Here is an 18,134-nt window from a genome sequence, read left to right as displayed (position 1 = left end):
CCCCTCATGTGCTCTCTCTCTCTCTCTCTCTCTCAAATGAAATAAATAAAATCTTTAAAAAAAATAAAAATAAAATAAAATAAAATAAAATACCTTGATTTTGCAAATTAAAAATATATTTGATCATGCAGAGATTGCTAGGGTCCCTCCTAGGACCTTGGAAGGGTCTATATAAATGAGAAGGCCTGAAACTTAAACTTTATCTTCATGGTTTTTTAAGTAGTTAATTTTGTTTTAAAGTGTTAATTTTTTTTTTAAAGTAGTCTCTATGCCCAACATGGGCTTGAACTCACAACCCTGAGATCAAGAGTCACATGCTCTATCAACTGAGCCTGCCAGACACCCCTTTAAATATTTTATTTTAAAAATTCATGTGAATTTTGCTTATATTTTACTCCTTTTATTTTCATCAACATTTAACATACAAAGAATGTTTTTAAAAACTTACCTTCCGGGGTCGCCTGGGTGGCTCAGATGGTTGGGCATCTGCCTTCGGCTCAGGTCATGATCCCAGGGTCCTGGAATCAAGTCCCGTGTCGGGCTCCCTGCTCCTTGGGAGCCTGCTTCTCCCTCTGCCTCTCTCTCTCTCTCTCTCTCTCTGTCTTTCATGAATAAATAAATAAAATCTTAAAAAAAAAAAAAAAAGCCTTACCTTCCATGATCTCTCTTCAAAGAATCAGAGTAAAGCCAATGCTTCGGTTTTGCTATTACTTCACATTCTTTATAACTTATTATTCCATCTTTTCTCCTTGGGTTTATCATCTGAGAATTACATTATCTGGAAACTTGCAAGTAACACAAAACCCAAGCAGCAAGAGCTTAAATATAAATTTATTTAGCTCACAATAAGATATCTGAAATAAGCAATCTATTTATCGGCCATTGGTATATAGCAGTGTTGTATGGTAATCCAGTGATGCCATCAGATACCCAGGCTACTTTCATCTTTCCCTGCTGCTTCCTTTGTCACATAGGGCATTATCCTATGGCTCTCCCCTTGTGATCAAAAGAAAAGAAATGCTGCTACAATAGGAAAATGGAGGGAGCCTAAAGGAGCATGCTTTCTGGGCCTGCACATTCTATTTTTTTTTAAAGATTTAAATATTTATTTGAGAGAGAGCACAGGTGAGCACAAATGGGGGTAGGGGCAGAGGGAGAGAATCTCAAGCGGACTCCATGCTGAGTGCAGAGCCTGATGCAGGGCTCAATCCCACAACCCTGAGATCATAACCTGAGCAAAAACCAAGAGTCAGATGCTCAACTGGCTGAGCCACCCAGGTGCCCCTAAGGGTCTGCCCTTTTTTAAAAAGCAGTCTCCGAGTTCATACCACATGATTTCTTTATATATTTTTAGCCGTAACCACATGTTATTGTTCACCCCTAGATACAAGGATGTCTGAGGAAGTAAGTGTTCGTCCAGGCTGCCATAACAAAATACCACAAACTGAATGGCTTGAGCAACAGAAATTTATTTTCTCACAGTTCCAGAGGCTAGAAATCCCAGATCAAGGAGCTAGCAGTTTCTATATCTGGTAATAGTCTCTTCCTGGCTTGTAGGAGGCTGCCTTCTTATGTCCTCACATGCTCTTTTTTCTGTGTACAAGGAAAGAGAAATGTTTGGTGTCTCAACCTCTTTTTATAAGGATACAAGTTCTATTGGATTAGAGCCTCATCCTCCGATCCCACCCTACCTCCTTAAAGGCCCTAGCTCGTTTTTCTTAATTTCCTATGGTATTGTTATATTTTCATGTGGCAGTATTTGTTTGGATTAACCTATGTATTTGCCATTTTGTTCTTCCATATTTTTCTTTCTTTCGTCTTAGACCATCTGTGATCACTTTCTGCTTAAAGGATGAACTCTAGAATTTCCTTTAATGAAGAACTGTGGTGGCAAACTCTGTCTAAAAAGTGTCTTTATTTAGCTTTCGTTTTTAAAGATATTTCCACAGGGCATAAAAATTTTAGTAACAGTTACTTTTTTCAATGCATTAAACACTTCAGAAATATTACTTCATTATCTTCTGGCTTCCATTGTTACTGTTGATAAGTCATCTGTCATTCTAATTGTGACACAGGAAGCTAATCTCTCTTTTTTAATGGCTGCCTCAAACAGTTTTGTTTATTTGATTTTGTTTTTTACTTTTGTTCTGCAGTTTCCCTGTTATAGTTCTGAGTATAACTTTCTTTTTACTTATTCTACTTGGAATTCACTGGATTTCTTGCATCTGTTAATTTAATTCTTTCTTTAGTTCTAAAACATTGTTAACCACTATTTCTTCAGTTGTTTTCTGCACCCCATTTTATTAATCTCCTCCTTGAGGAATTTTGAATAGTCATTTGTTAGATCCTTGCACCATATCCTTCATTATCTTCTTCATATTTATCATCATGTTTCCTTTGTTCTGTATAATTTCTTTCAGATCTGTCTTCTAGTCTACTATGTTTGGCTGTGTCTGAAGAGCTATTAAACCCATCCAGAAAATTTAAAATTTTAATTATTACTTTTTTAGTTCTTTTTTGTTTCTTTTCAGATATGTTGGCTTTTCATCATGTTTTCCACCCTCTCTTATTTTTGGAAATGTATTAAATATACTTTTTTTCCACCCTATTTGGTGCCTGGTAATTCCAACATCTAATGTCTTTGCAGTTCTGATTTTGCTGTCATTTCTGCTGGCTCTTGCTCATGGTGCTTTGTTTCCTGATGGTTTTGTGATTTGTTTTTGTTTCATGATGTTGTTTTACTGTGAACTGATTTAAATTTTTTTTTCCTTTGGGAAATATTTAAGGCCTGGGATGAAGATGAGTTCCTCCAAGGGGATTTGCTTTTGCTTCTTTTGGGCACCTGAGGGCATCATTGTACTAAGACTACTTTAAACTTAATTCTTGCCTTAAGACTCTTTTTCAAGGGGCGCCTGGGTGGCTCAGTCGTTAAGCATCTGCCTTCAGCTCAGGTCATGATCCCAGGGTCCTGGGATCGAGCCCCACATTGGGCTCCTTGCTCGGCAGGAAGCCTGCTTCTCCCTCTCCCACTCCCCCTACTTGTGTTCCCTCTCTCACTGTGTCTCTCTCTGTCAAATAAATAAATAAAATCTTTAAAAAAAAAAAAAAGACTCTTTTTCAAGTACTTAGGTTGTATGTGTTTGGGCTACAAACCTGTATTGGAATAGTTTGTGGCTACAGATTCTTGGGGGAGATAATCTCCTCCTCTTCCTGACTCAGCACCAAATTTTGAGATGAGCAGTATTTGTTGTAGACCCCTGGTGGTGAGAGTTGTGGTGAGAAAATAGCTGAATTCTGATTTGCTTCACACTGAGAGTGTAACACATTGGAGACTCACTTTATGTGAGGTGAAAGGAGAATCTCCTTTTAGATTCTCTATTTTTGGTGGTCCTGGGCTTTCGTTTTTAACTCAAATGCTACATAATTCTATCAAAATTGAACCTTAAGGTCTTCCAGTTTTCATAGATTTCTTCCATATCTTTATACCTACTTTAATTGATCTCATTTTGTTAACCAAAATACATTTTCCCCCCACATTTTAATATCCCTAATATAGCATCCTGGATTGACTGTCAGCCAAGGTCAGGCACAACATAGATGTATATTTAATGTGTGTATGTGTATCAAAATTGAAGCATCAAAACTTGCAGAATGAACATCAGTGCTTGGAAGAAAATCTTGAGGCTGATAGTGAAGCATTCTTTTAATCCCTAGGAGTCAAGTGTCTATGGAGAGGAGCTGTTCTTATAGTGAATCAGACTTATGCAGCAACATTCCTGAAACATGAGTCAGAAATTGGTTGGCACTATGTAATTGCAATTTCAAGCCTAAGAGCCCAGTGCCAATTGTTTTTCATTTATTTAAGGATAATTTTATGAAATAATAAATCACCGATGTTCTTGATGGCACAGCACACCGTGTGGAAGAATAAGATTAAATGTTAGGCTTAAAATAAAAATAAAAATAAAAAAGGTTAAATATGAGGAAGTTTTAGGCATACCTTAAATGATTTTTTTCACTTACATTTTATTATTTACATATGCCCAAGAGTAATTTATACTAAAAATAGATGACTAAGTCTAAAATATTTCCTTCAGTAAGTACAAAATAAAAGTTTTAAATTATAAGCAAGCATTATGTTGTAGGTTGACAGCATTTTTTCCCTTTTTTAGTAGTGAATAAAATAGTGGTATCTCTTTCAACCAATGATGCCTTAGAATACCTGTAACAACATTAAGTAATCTTTAATTTCTTGTCAGCTTCTGAGTACATTTGAGACTTTTTTAAAAATCCAGTAATTTTACAGATGGTAGCTAGATTTGTGCTTAGCATAGCATAAGATATATACTTGTTAAGTCACTATGTTGTACACCTGAAACTAATGTAACATCGTGTGTCAACTATACTTCAATTTTTTTTAAAAGGTCCACTAATTTTAGTTGATTTTAGCAGGTGGTACAGTCCTCTTGTGCCTAGTGTGCTATACTAACAGAAATGTAAGTTTTACTTTTACCATCAGAAAACATACATTATTTCCAAAAAATCATTTGGATTTAAGAGGATCTTTCAGATGGAGAGAGAGAACTGTAGTTAGTAAAAGAAAGGGTTTTTTCTTTAGGATAGGAAAATTTTAGCATTTTCACGTATTACTTACCTCTTTGTTTCTAATAATTTGTGTCTATTTTCTCCCGATTAGATTTGCTAGAGACTTGTCTATTTTATAATGTTTACAAAATCAAATTGTTTTTATTTCTAATTAATTTTTTTCTGGTCTTAATTAGTCCCATTCTTCTATTTACTTTTGGGGATTTTGTTGTTGCTTTTATATATAATCTTTTTGCTCTCTTAAAAAATAATATATTTCAAATTATACATTTTCCTCCAAATACTGCTTTGACTTTACCACAAAGATTTAGATAGGTTGATATTTTCATTATTATTTTTAAAGTAAGTAACAAATCATAATTGCTAACATTTGCCGTATACTTTGATAGCCTGCAAAGCACTCTCTGTGCATTTTCTCTTTTTTGTCCAAATTCGTATTTGTGGAAACTTTATTTTACAGATGACTGGGGACTCTTTATAAGAAAACATTTATGCAGTTAATGTTTAATTGCAGATAAAAAATATGGCCCATGAGATGTTTTCCTTTATTGTCTTTAATGAGATTTTTCTCTATAAACTAATATGTTCAATTTCTATATATATAGAATATGTGTAGAATACAAAAATCTGCAATAATGTTTTTCATTATCAATTATGGTGTTTAGATCCTTTACAACTTTCTATATTACATGCTAAATCTGTCATTGATATTAAACAATTAAAATCTTCCATTAATAATTGTATTTTTATCATTTCTCATTACAAGGTGTTAATCTACATGATATATTTAGCTGCCATGTTGGTCCATAAATTCTTTATTATTATATTTTCGTTATTCACTACCTTTTATCATATTCAGTGACCACCTGCCTTAAGTGCTTTTTTGCCCTAAATTCTGTTTCATCAGATACTAATATTACTGCTTGCCTTTTTAATCAGTTGTTTATTTTTGCCCATTCTCTGATGTTTATCTTTCTAGGCCTCTTGGCTTCTAAGTATCTATATTAAAAACATTATTTAATTTTTAAATGATTTATGCTTTTTTTGCCTTCTGATAGCAGGACTTTGACTATTTAGAATAATTTTAATTGTTATTCTTGGTTTACTTTACTTTCTATTTATGTTTCCTAACTTTTATTCTTACTTCTTCAGTTCTACCCTTTCTATGAGTTTTACTTTGTTTCCTTTTACCTTTTTTTTTTTTAAGATTTACTTATTTATTTTAGAGAGAGAGAGGGTGCACACAAGGTGGGGGAGGGGCAGAGAGAGAGGGAGAAGGAGAGAAGCAGACACCCCCCACTGAAGGCAGACTCCGATGCAGGACTCCATCCCATCACCCCGAGAATGACCTGAGCCAAAATCAAGGAGTCTAAGACTTAGCTGAGACACTCAGGCCCCTCTCCTTTTACCTTTTAAATCAGTCTGAAAGGGAAACTTAGTAGCTTAAACAAACATTTATTATCTAACCCAGTTTCCAAAAGTCAGGTATCCAGGAGTGGTTTTGCTGGGCAGTTCTGATATGAGGTGTGCTTAAGATTACAGTCACAAAGGATGCTTGGGTGGCTCAGTCAGTTAAGCATCTGCCTTTGTCTCAGGTCATGATCTCGGGGTCCTGGGATTGAACCCCACATTGGGCTCCCTGCTCAGCGGGGAGCCTGCTTCTCCCTCTCCTCTCCCTCTGCCCCTCCCTCACCCCCCCCACTTCTGCTCTCTCTCTCTCTCAAATACATAAAAATCTTAAGGAAAAAAAAGTGGGGTTCCTGGGTGGCTCAGTCTGTTAAGTGCCTGGCTTTGGCTCAGATCATGGTTACAGGATCTGGCCCCACATCGGGCTTCTCCCTCTGCCTGCCACTCCCCCTGCTTGTGCTCTCTCTGTCTGTCAAATGAATAAATAAATTTTTTTTAAAGATTTTATTTATTTATTTGAGAGAGAGAGAATGAGAGCCAGAGAGCACGAGAGGGAAGAGGGTCAGAGGGAGAAGCAGACTCCCTGCTGAGCAGGGAGCCAGATGTGGGACTCGATCCCAGGACTCCAGGATCATGACCTGAGCCAAAGGCAGTTGCTTAACCAACTGAGCCACTCAGGTGCCCTGAATAAATAAAATCTTAAATAAATAACATATGCCTCTTATTTTGCCAAACTAATATTGCTTTCCTGGTCCATTTATTTACTAATGAATTAAAAGTCTTTTTTCAGTGATTCCTTTGGTTTTGTTTTAATGGGAAAATATAAAGCTGCTCTGGGGCGCCTGAGTGGCTCAGTCAGTTAAGCATCTAATTCTTGATTTCAGCTCAGGTCATGATCTCAGCGTTGTGGGATGGAGCCCACATAGGTCTCCGTGGTGCATGGAGCCTGCTTAAGATTCTCTCCTTCTCCCTCTGCCCCTCCCACCCCACTGGTGTGTGTGTGTGTGTGTGTGTGTGTGTGTGTGTGTGTGTGTACGCGAGCGCATGCACTCAAGCACGCTATCTCTTTCTCTATATAAATCTCTAATTTGCATATAGCCTGCTTTTTAAATGTTTTAATTAATTTTTTTAAGATTTTATTTATTTATTTGACAGAGAGACACAGCGAGAGAGGGAACACAAGCAAGGGGAGTGGGAGAGGGAGAAGCAGTCTCCCCACGGAGCAGGGAGCCCTACGGCAGGGCTCGATCCCAGGACTCTGGGATCCTGACCCGAGCTGAAGGCAGAGCTTAACGACTGAGCTACCCAGGTGCCCCTAGCCTGCTTTTTTTTAAGTTGGAAGACAGAATTATTTCATTTTTACCAGTAATTTAATTTTTTTTCCCAAAGCCATGGTCTTGGACTCTGCTATTTAATTTTGATTTCCTCTCTGAGCTCTTTGTGTCCAATCTCAGTTCTTTATTCAGGTGAAAAATATTCTTTTAAACCTTATTGATCACATATATGCCTGTTTTTCTGTATTCTTTGAGACTTCTATTTTTTAAAGGTTGGTTCTGCCTTTCCTCTTTCATGTTCTTTTAAAATATGTTTTTTATTTCCTAATATATTTCTCTAAATTACTTTTCATTTCACTGATTCTACTTTATCCTGCTGGGTCCATTTTGCTTTTCAGTGTTTTACACAATGACCTTACTTGATAATGTGATAATCCTGACCAGGTGTTGCTTAGTAAATACGTACAAAAATTCTCTAGACTAGATGTTCTCTTGCATTTATCTTCTTTAGGAATTAATTTTCAGCTCCACTCAAATATATATTTGTGTTTCTTATGGTTCATCCATTTCAATGGTTGGGTTAACTGTGAACTCCCTGTATTACTTGTCTATGTACTTCTGCTGCCTTAAGTTTAATTCCTTGAATCTTATTGTTGATACTGAAGTTTTTATTTCAATGATTTGTTTTGTAGAAATTTGGAAAGCAGGGAAAGCTTGAAGTCTGGGGCACAGTTATTCTTTTTTTGATTTAAAAAATATTTATTTGGCCTCATTCTCTCTTTTTCTGAGATTCCAACCACATGTTTGAGACTGTTTGATAGTGTCCCACAGCTTTTGGATGATCTGTCCTCTTTTTATGGTGGGGGGTGGCTAAATTTATTTATTTATTTTAGAGAGAGAGAGCATATGCGTGCGTGAGAGTGGGAGGGGCAGAAGGAGAGAATCCTTAAGCAGACTTCCGCTGAGTGTGGAGCCTGATGTGGGGCTCGATCCCAGGATCCTGAGATCATGACCTGACCCGAAATCAAGAGCTGGATGCTTAATTGACTAAGCCATCCAGGCGCCCAGTCCTCCTTTTTATACACTTTTCTCTTCATGTTTCATTTTGGGTAATTTATATTGACCTATCTTCAGGTTCACTGATCCTTTGCTCAGATGTGTTGAGTCTTTTGATGCACTTATAAGCATTCTTCATCTGTGTTATGGTGTGTGTGATTGACCTGGTTTGAGATTTATTGTTGCTATGGTTATGCTTAGGGCATCCCAAGCTTCAAATTCCTGTAACATTAGTTTGTGTTTAGGGTGGAGCTGGTTTGCCAGACAGTATTTTTTAATGTCTGCTTCACATTTAGGTCTTTCTGCCATATTCTGTTCAATAGGAGAGTCATTAAATCCAGTCTTATCTAAAAGGAGAGGAGAATTACGCTACATCTTTTGGACAGAAGGGGTATTGATTGATCAATTAATTAATTGTGGGGGTCAAGAGAGGGTACTTATTTTTTTTTCTTTTTCTTATTTACTTTTAATTCAAATGAATTGACATAATGCATTATTGGTGATTCATCAGTCTTATATAACACCCAGTGCTTATCACATCACATGCCCTCCTTAATGTCCATCACCCAGTTATCACGTCCCTCCATCCCATTCCCCTCCAGCAACCCTCAGTTTGTTTCCTATGATTAAGAGTCTCTTATGGTTTATCTTCCTCTCTGGTTTTGTCTTGTTTTAGTTTTTCCTCTCTTCCCCTATGATCCTGTTTTGTTTCTTAAATTCCACATATCAGTGAGATCATATGATAATCTTCTTTCTCTGACTGACTTATTTTGCTTAGCATAATACCCTCTAGTTCCATCCACATCATTGCAAATGGCAAGATTTTATTTTTTTTCCATGGCTGCGAAATATTCCATTGTATATATATATCACATCTTCTTTATCCATTTATCTGTCGATGGACATCTGGGCTCTTTCCATAGTTTGGCTGTTGTGGACATTGCTGCTATAAACATTGGGATGCAGGTGGGGCACAGTTATTCTTTGCCATCTTTCAGGAGATCCTGGGGTGTGTACTTTTAATTGACTTGTTTTTTTACTTTTGGTTTGTTGTTTTTGTTTGTTTTTGTTAATATTATGACAGAGTGCTTACAATAGCTGGTCAAGAATCATAAGAATTCTATTTCAGTCCCAGCTGTTTTCCTAAATGCCCTATGTAACTTTGAAATAGTTCTTTCATTGTTATGGGCATTAATCTCCCCACCTACAAAATGTGGGAAAGAAAACTGTCCTTACCTTTTAGGAATGCCAGAAAAAGTGTAAAAGTTTATGAGAAAGCCAGAAAATTCAGGCCTTTTAGCAAAATCTAGCCTGAGGATTGGGCAATGAGATAGGAATGGAAGGGCAAGAACTTAGAAATAAGTGAAGGAAACAGGGGCACCTGGTGGGCTCAGTTGGTAGAGCAGTGATCCTTCATCTCTCTTGATCCTGGGGTTGTAATCTAGAATCCCACGTTGGGTGTAGATGTTACTTAAAAATAAAATCTTAGGGGCACTTTTGTGGCTCAGTCATTAAGCATCTGCCTTTGGCTCAGATCATGATCCCAGCGTCCTGGGATCGAGCTCTGCATCCGGCTCCCTGCTCAGCGGTGACCCTGCTTTTCCCTCTCCCACTGCCCCTGCTTGTGTTCCCTCTCTCGCTGTCTCTGTCAAATAAATAAATAAAATCTTTAAAAATAATAATAAAATAAAATCTTAAAGGGGCACCTTGGTGGCTCAGTCAGTTAGGAGTTTGCCTTCGGCTCAGGTCATGATCCCAGGGTCCTGGGGTCAAGTTCCGCATCGGGCTCCTTGCTCAGCAGGGAGCCTGCTTCTCCCTCTGCCTGTTGCGCGCGTGCGTTCTCTCTCTCTCTCTCTCTCTCTCTGTCAAATAAATAAATAAAATCTTTTAAAAAAGTAAAATCTTAAAGAAAGAAGTGAAGGAAATTATTCATTTTGCATTTGCTTATCATGTGTTTATATGACGGTCATTCTTAGTTATTTTATATAAGCTGTTACTGGGCAATCTTCACAACCACTTTGTGAGCTGGGTTTACTTTTTCTTATTTTACAGTAAAGAAATCAACTCAGTTCTAATTCAGATCTTAGCTCTGTACCCTTTGAATTGTGTATCTTCAGCAAATTCACACAACTCAAAGGGGACCAACTTAGGATCAGAACTCAAATCTTTGAAAACCAGGACATTTTCTTCACTCTACCACATTGCTCGACTGTGAAGAAGGAACAGCAGGAAAATTGTGGCATTGAGTAGGAAATGGGGCACAGATATTGGAATTGCTTCCTCTCCCTCGTTCTTTTCCTCCTTCCTCCCTCCCTCCCTTCCTTCCACTTAAATTACAAACTATTTCAAGCAAACAGGAAAAGTATAGTGATTAATTTAAAAACGATGTATCCAGCAACCAAAAAAAATAAAAACAATGTATCCATAACCCAGCTTGTCACATCTTAACATCTGGCCATATTGGCTTCAGATTTTTTTTTAAGAAATTGAACATTATATATACATAGTTGAACCCACTTTGTAGCCTCTACAATAAAATCTCTGTCCCTTTCTCCCCAGTGCTGTTCATTATGTTAGTGTATATCATTTTTGTGCGTGCCTTTATATATTTACTATATACTATAATAAATTGCTAGTGCTTTGCCTGTTTCTAAGCTTTATTTAAATTGTGTGACACTATAAATATTATTCTGCAAATTGCTTTTTCCCTTCAAGATTATTTCTTATATTTTCCATGTTGATATATGTAACTCCAGTACATTCATTTTTTTTTCAATTTTTTAAGAGATTTTATTTATTTATTTGGGGGGGCAAGAGAGAACATGAGTGGGGTGAGGGGCAGAGGGAGAGGGAGAGAGCTAGAAGCAGCATCGATCCCAGGACCCTGAGATCATGACCTGAGACAAAGGCAGATGCTTAACTGACTGAGCCACCCAGGTGCCCCTCTAGTACATTCATTTTAACTATTGAATATTTTTCATTGGATGGATATACCTCAATTTATATTTTTTTAGCTACTTACTGATGGACATTTATATTGTTGCCAATTTTCAGTGTTATATCAATGCTGCAATGAATATTCTTGTATATTTCTCATTGTACACACATGTAAGAATTCTCTAGACTAGAGTGTTTCTTTTTTTTTAAGATTTTATTTATTTATTTGAGAGAGAGAGAGAGAATGAGAGATAGAAAGCACGAGAGGGAAGAGGGTCAGAGGGAGAAGCAGACTCCCTGCTGAGCAGGAAGCCCGATGTGGGACTCGATCCCGGGACTCCAGGATCATGACCTGAGCCGAAGGCAGTCGCTTAACCAACTGAGCCACCCAGGCACCCTAGACTAGAGTGTTTCTACTCAACTAGAGTTGTTGGGTCATGTGTTGTGTGCATCTTCAACTTTATTAGTTATTGCCAAATCATTCCCCAAAGTGGTTGTACCAATTTACCTTCTACTTGCAGTGTTTAAGTTCCTAGTTCTTCACATCCTCACCAATACTTGTTTTTGCAGACTTCAAAATATTTTTGGTCTGATAAATATGAATGAAATCTGTTTTAATTTGCATTTCTTTTATTAGTAGAGAGATTCAGGTTTTTTCTTATGTTTATGGCCACTTGAGTTTTCTTTTCTGCACACTGCTTGTTCATATCTTTTGCCCATTTTTCTATTAAGTCATTTTTCATTTTCTTATTGTGGTGTAGCAGTTCTTTATATATTCTAAATAGTAATTCCTTGTAGGTAGTATTTATTGCAGTCATATTCTCTTAGCCTGTGGCTGATAATAGCAACAAGTACAGTAGTATGGAACATGGGAATGAATACGTAAAAAGCTCTAAAGAATAAGGGAGGAAATGTTTATAAGGGCTATTGATTCTGATGATGGCTTTGTACTGTGTCAGCGGTAGCTAAGGTAGAACTATATTTTCCATAGTATCCTTCCCTGTATGCTTGTTAATTAGAATTGTCACAAGAGAGATTTGCATGAGATTTTGAAGGTAGAAATAAAATTGTAGCCAATTTTGTGCTCTGAAGGTCAGTGTAGGGCAGATGTAGTTATGTAGCTCATATGTCATCAGTTATCTGTTGGTACATTTTGTTGGTTTGGGGCAGGAGCCATCTCCCACTGGATCTCCTCCTTCATCTTCTCCAAATTCTGGGCCATGTTCATGTCCTCCATGCTGAGGAATACCAACTAATCTTATAGATCACCTATGGCATTTAGAGTAGAAGAAGTGAGAAAGAGACACACAAAGCTCCAGTTTGTCCTCATGGGTTCCACTTTGTCCTCTGTCTCTCCCACATTGTGTCTATCTTCCCTTCCAACTGCTGGCCTTGCTGACTTCAGGCCCAGCACCAGATGTAGAAGCAACAGACTTACATAGACTGCTTAACTAGCTCCCATGATTGCAAAAGACCTAATCCCTATAATAAATCCTTTGTTCTATTATCATAGAGGTCTGCTTCCTTGATCAAATCCTAATTGATATAATTCACATTTTCCTAAAGGTCCTAAAGCAAACACTGGAAAAATAGAATGAAGAAAATGATTAATTGTATATGGCCTCTGAAAGAATGAGAGAATATCTCAGAGAATTCAGGGACAAGACATAGTCCTTTAGTGAAATGCATAAACATTGATGCTGTGGCAACTGCAATGGCTAGTGTCCGTGGAAAGGAGGCCGAGACATGCTTCCATAGTGCTGCACAGATCCAAAGTCTGGGAATGCAGGATTTATTTCTAGTTAACTTTGTTTTTTATTGTTGGTGATTTATTTTAGAGGCCCTTTTGTATAATGTTTGACATAGTATGCACTTAACAGATGTTTGTGGACTGAATTGAAATTAGACTGTCTATTCTTGAGCATGTTGTAGGACTTACTTCTGCTGAATAGGCCAAAGAGAAATGTTATTGCCCTGTCTCTTGAGACAGAAAATGGGTACTTAAAGAGATAGTACAATATTGTCTCTTTTTGTGGGGAAATATGAACCGGATGATAGAATACTTGAATTTTGGAAATGGAGCCCTCTCATTTTCCAAATAAGTTCAAGAGAAGTTAGTTAACTTGACAAAGTCATTGGCAAAGTTTGTTTCAGAATCATGTTCATAGGAATCTCAGTCCATTGCTCTATTTACTAAACAACAATCTCTTCCCTGTAAAATAGTTGAGTGAATTTATTTATTGTGGATTCAAAAGTTAGACCCAAGTACTAATAAGATCGGTTTTAACCTGGAGAGAGATCACAGAATTTCTGGACCTTATCTCATTCAACATTTTCTTCAACAACTTGGATAAAGACCCATGAGAAATACGTTTGAAATTTTCAGGTGTCATAAACTGTAGTACCTATAACCTACTATATTGACCTAGAGAGTTAGGATTCCAAATTCTAATTAATAGGCTAAAAGACAGAAATTTACAGGAATAATCAGAAAGTCCAGTATATACATTAAAATATGTAGTTAAGTACATGAAGGGAAAATTTTGGCTTTGTAGAAGTTCATAAGAAAAAGGCCTGCAGGTGCCTGGGTGGCTCGGTTGGTTGGGCGACTGCCTTCGGCTCGGGTCATGATCCTGGAGTCCCGGGATCGAGTCCCACATCGGGCTTCCTGCTCAGCGGGGAGTCTGCTTCTCCCTCTGACCCTCTTCCCTCTCGTGCTTTCTATCTCTCGTTCTCTCTCTCAAATAAATAGGTAGAATCTTTAAAAAAAAAAAAAAAGAAAAGAAAAGAAAAGAAAAAGGCCTGCAATTTTATAGAAGTCATTGAATATGCAAAGGAGCTTTAAAAAAAAGTTTATATAGTTTTGCAAGAAGATAGAGGAAGCAGGCTGGGTTGTGGATGAAGACACGAGGACAATTTGGAGAAAGTCCTAAGACAAAACTTTAAGCTGTGGTGTCTACATCTTTTCCTAGAAATCAAGAGAAGCCAGTGCATAGCTTGTGGGTAACCCTAATAAACTGGAATTTGCTTACTCTTGGTTATTCTGCCTCTTCATCATATACCTGTAGTGCTCTGCTTTTACCTATATAAAGCATCTGTTGGCCACCTTTCCCCTCTACTCACCTTAAATCTGTCTTTCATTCTGGGGTGCCTGGCTGGCTCCAGCAGTGGAGCATGTGACTCTTAGTCTCAGGGTTGTGAGTTCAAGCCCCATGTTGGGTGTAGAGATCACTTAAACAAAAAATTTTTTTTTGTTTAACGCCCATTTCTCTACATAGTGCATGATGACCTTTGCCCTTCTCTGAAATTCTCTATCTTTTAGGTTGTTACTTTTATTTGATGATGATTATAGTGGCGATACTGACAGCAATGGTGATAAATAGCATTGGCAATATATAAGAATTATCTGAGTATAGTAAGACTTTGAGGAGAGGTGACTCATTTCTTTTTTTTCAATTAAGATTTTATTTATTTATTTGAGAGAGTGAGAGAGAGAGCATGAGCGGGGTGTGGGACAGAGGGAAAAGGAGACTCCCCGCTGAGCAGGGATTTCCCCATGCAGAGCTCCATCCTGGGACTCCATGGCAGACTTTTAGCCAACTGAGCCACCCAGGTGCCCCAGGTGACTCATTTCTTTTTTTTTTTTTTTTAAAGATTTTATTTATTTATTTGAGAGAGAGAGAATGAGAGAGAGCACGAGAGGGAAGAGGGTCAGAGGGAGAAGCAGACTCCCTGCCGAGCAGGGAGCCCGATGTGGGACTCGATCCCGGGACTCCAGGATCATGACCTGAGCCGAAGGCAGTCGCTTAACCAACTGAGCCACCCAGGCGCCCCTGGGTGACTCATTTCTAAGAAGATATAAATGCTAACTGTAAAAGCTAAAGAATGATGCAGTTTGGAAAAATAGCTATTCTGTTGTTGCTTTGAAATTTGGCTTTTTAAAAAAATTGTAAAATTATCTTAGAGCAAAGAGGGGCAACATATAAACTGAGTCCCCAGGTGTTAAGTGACTTTGCCCAAGGTCACTAAAGGATAAATAAATTTGATTCACAATGTCCTGGGACCTACACTATGTCTATCAGACAAAGTTCTTAGGAGTTTACATTGCAAGAAATAGAAGCCAACTATGGCTGATTTAAGCAGAAATGGAATTTATTTGGTAAACACATCTACTTAATATATATTATTGAATGCTCACTATGTGCTAAACACTCTTGTAGACGCTGGGGATATAGCAGCAAACCAACAAAGTTCCTACTTTCAAGGAGGTTACACGGTAGTAGGGGAGAGAGACAATAACAAATGCATATATAATGTTTCAGTTGCTAAAGAAGAAAAATAAAGAGGAATGAGTCGAATGTTAGAAAAGAAAAATGAAGGGGCGCCTGGGTGGCTCAGTCGTTAAGTGTCTGCCTTCTGCTCAGGTCATGATCCCAGGGTCCTGGGATTGAGCCCCGATTGGACTCCCTGCTCCGCAGGAAGCCTGCTTCTCCCTCTCCCTCTCCCCCTGCATGTGTTCCCTCTCTCGCTCTAGCTCTCTCTCTGTCAAATAAATATATAAATAAAATCTTTACTTTAAAAAAAAAGAAAAATGAAGAGGAGAGGAGTGCTTAGATAGGATGAGGTCAGAGTAGCCCATCTGATAAAGTAACATTTAAGCAGAGACCTAACTGGAATGAGGAAGCAAGTCGCATGGGCATCTTGGGGAAGAGCCTACCAAGCAGTGGGAACAGCAAGATCGGCATCAGGAGCGTGCTCAGCATTTTGAATAGCAGAGAGGCTGGTGTGGCCAGAGCAGAGAGCAAGTGAGGAAGTGATAGGAAATGAGATTAGAAAGGTCAAAAGCAAGGGGCCAATCCTGTAGCCCTCGATAAGTATTTTGGATTTTGAGTACGATGAAAATCTGTGGGATGGTTTTGAGCAGAGGGGTGACAGGATCTGACTTATGATTTTTGAAGATCCTGACTACTCTGTAGAGACAGGAAGAACTGTATGGGAACAAAAGGGAGGGCAGGGAGACCAGTTGAGAGGCTATTGCAGTAATCCAGTGAGGAGTCAGGGTGGCTTGCACCAGGGAGTACCGGCAGAGGAGATGGGCCACTTTCAGAATTTCCTCATTCATAGATGGGATATAGGGTTACAAAAAAGACTCAGAAAGTCTCCAAGGTTTGGACCTGAGCAACCAGAAAAAGGAGTTGGATATTCATGGGACTTCCTGAAGACTCAAGCTCTGGGCATAAAGAGCAGGGAGGGAGGTATAACCACCATCAAGATCCTACCACAGAGCCAGTCTGATGAAGCCTTTCTCACTACCAGCACAAGACACCGCATGCTACCCCTGGCATGGAAACTAGATATTGCTGTTGCTAGAATAAATTCTGCTTCCCTGCTTCATTCTCTGCATTACTGTTTCCTGAGTCCAGATTCCAAGTGGGCATGTCCAGTTGACCAAGTTCAGATCTCATGCCTACTCGCTAACTGCAAGAGGTGCTGGGAAAGCAAGTATATGCCCCTTGTACTTTTCAAGTGGGATACTGGCTCTGCTTTTTACTAAAGTTCCAATGGTAGGGGATTCCTCAAATCCAGGAAGAGTTCAGGTGGTGGGCAGCCACAAAAACAAGGAATATACATGAGAGTCTGTCAGAGCAGTCACTGCGGAAACGTGTTCGACTGCTGATGCAGGAAGCTACTGTAACTCATTTAAAAGCTCAATGTTTTAATGGGAATTTTAAAAAACCAATCTGAGAAAATTTCATTCATAACTGGGAAAGCACTTCAAAGTATTCAACAGGAAGATGAACGTTGCATTATCACTCAATGGCACGGAGCATCAGTAACAGACTTCCTTTTGCTCTGCCCACTTCTCTCACCCAGCCCTGTGAGGCTGGGATTCTTACAGAAGTGAGGCTTGCTTTCAAGGCAAGACACCCAAGCCCTATCTGTGAACTACTTATCTTTCTTAATCATTGCAGCATCAAGGGAAAGTGAGGCCTGACCTTCTGAGGGTTGCTGAGGGAACCAAATATACTTCAAATCAAAGGGCAGTACCAAGGTCAAGCATTACTGAGCAGTGGTCTAAAAAGTTTTTTGACTTACTGTAGGAATGTCCACAAAACCCCACAGATACTTCCATGGAATTGTTGAGGGCCTTGAAAAACAAAGTTTAAAAACCACTGAGCAATGCAGAGGATACCGGATGGGGTATCTAAAGACCAGAGTGTGCCGCCGGGGTTAACTACTTCTCTATAGGCTTTGCTTTCTGTAAGCTGTACTTTCCTCTTCTGTAAAATGGAAAAAAGCCATCTCACAGTGTTATTATAAGGATTAAATTAGAGAATATATGTAAAACCTAGCTGAATGGTAAAATGCTCTATGAAGTTAGAATATCTTACTTCTCGCAGGCACACAGGGCCAAGAATTTTAAACCTAGAACACTTAGGTCCTCTATCTGTATTGCCTGGGAAATTCTGCCGTCCTGGAAGATACAGAGGCCCAGAGAGGTTCATTGTGCCTTGTCTCAATAATGTTCAAGCAGTACTGATAATAGAACCAGATTCCTGGCCTCTCCTTTCCCTATCACTTTAAACACATCATCTGAGCTCTGGCTTGCCTTTCTGCCTTGACTGGTTACATGGGTATGAGCCGATTGCCACCACGGTTCAGGTGTTAATTTCTGTATCCCACTGTTGTGGGCAGTGCCTCCCCACTTCACTCAGGGATGGCTTGCTTTTTCTTTCTGCATCTGGCTAACCCAGGTGCTCCTTTCCATTTTCCCCTATTTGGTCCCAAAGCCTCCTCCTCAAAGACTTTCTCCCACAGCCCTGGGGAAAAGCTAATTGGCTAGAAGATTCCCAC

This window comes from Zalophus californianus, chromosome 10 (genome assembly GCF_009762305.2).
Source record: "Zalophus californianus isolate mZalCal1 chromosome 10, mZalCal1.pri.v2, whole genome shotgun sequence".
In the NCBI taxonomy this organism is placed as follows: domain Eukaryota; kingdom Metazoa; phylum Chordata; class Mammalia; order Carnivora; family Otariidae; genus Zalophus; species Zalophus californianus.
This window is presented reverse-complemented; position numbering follows the sequence as displayed.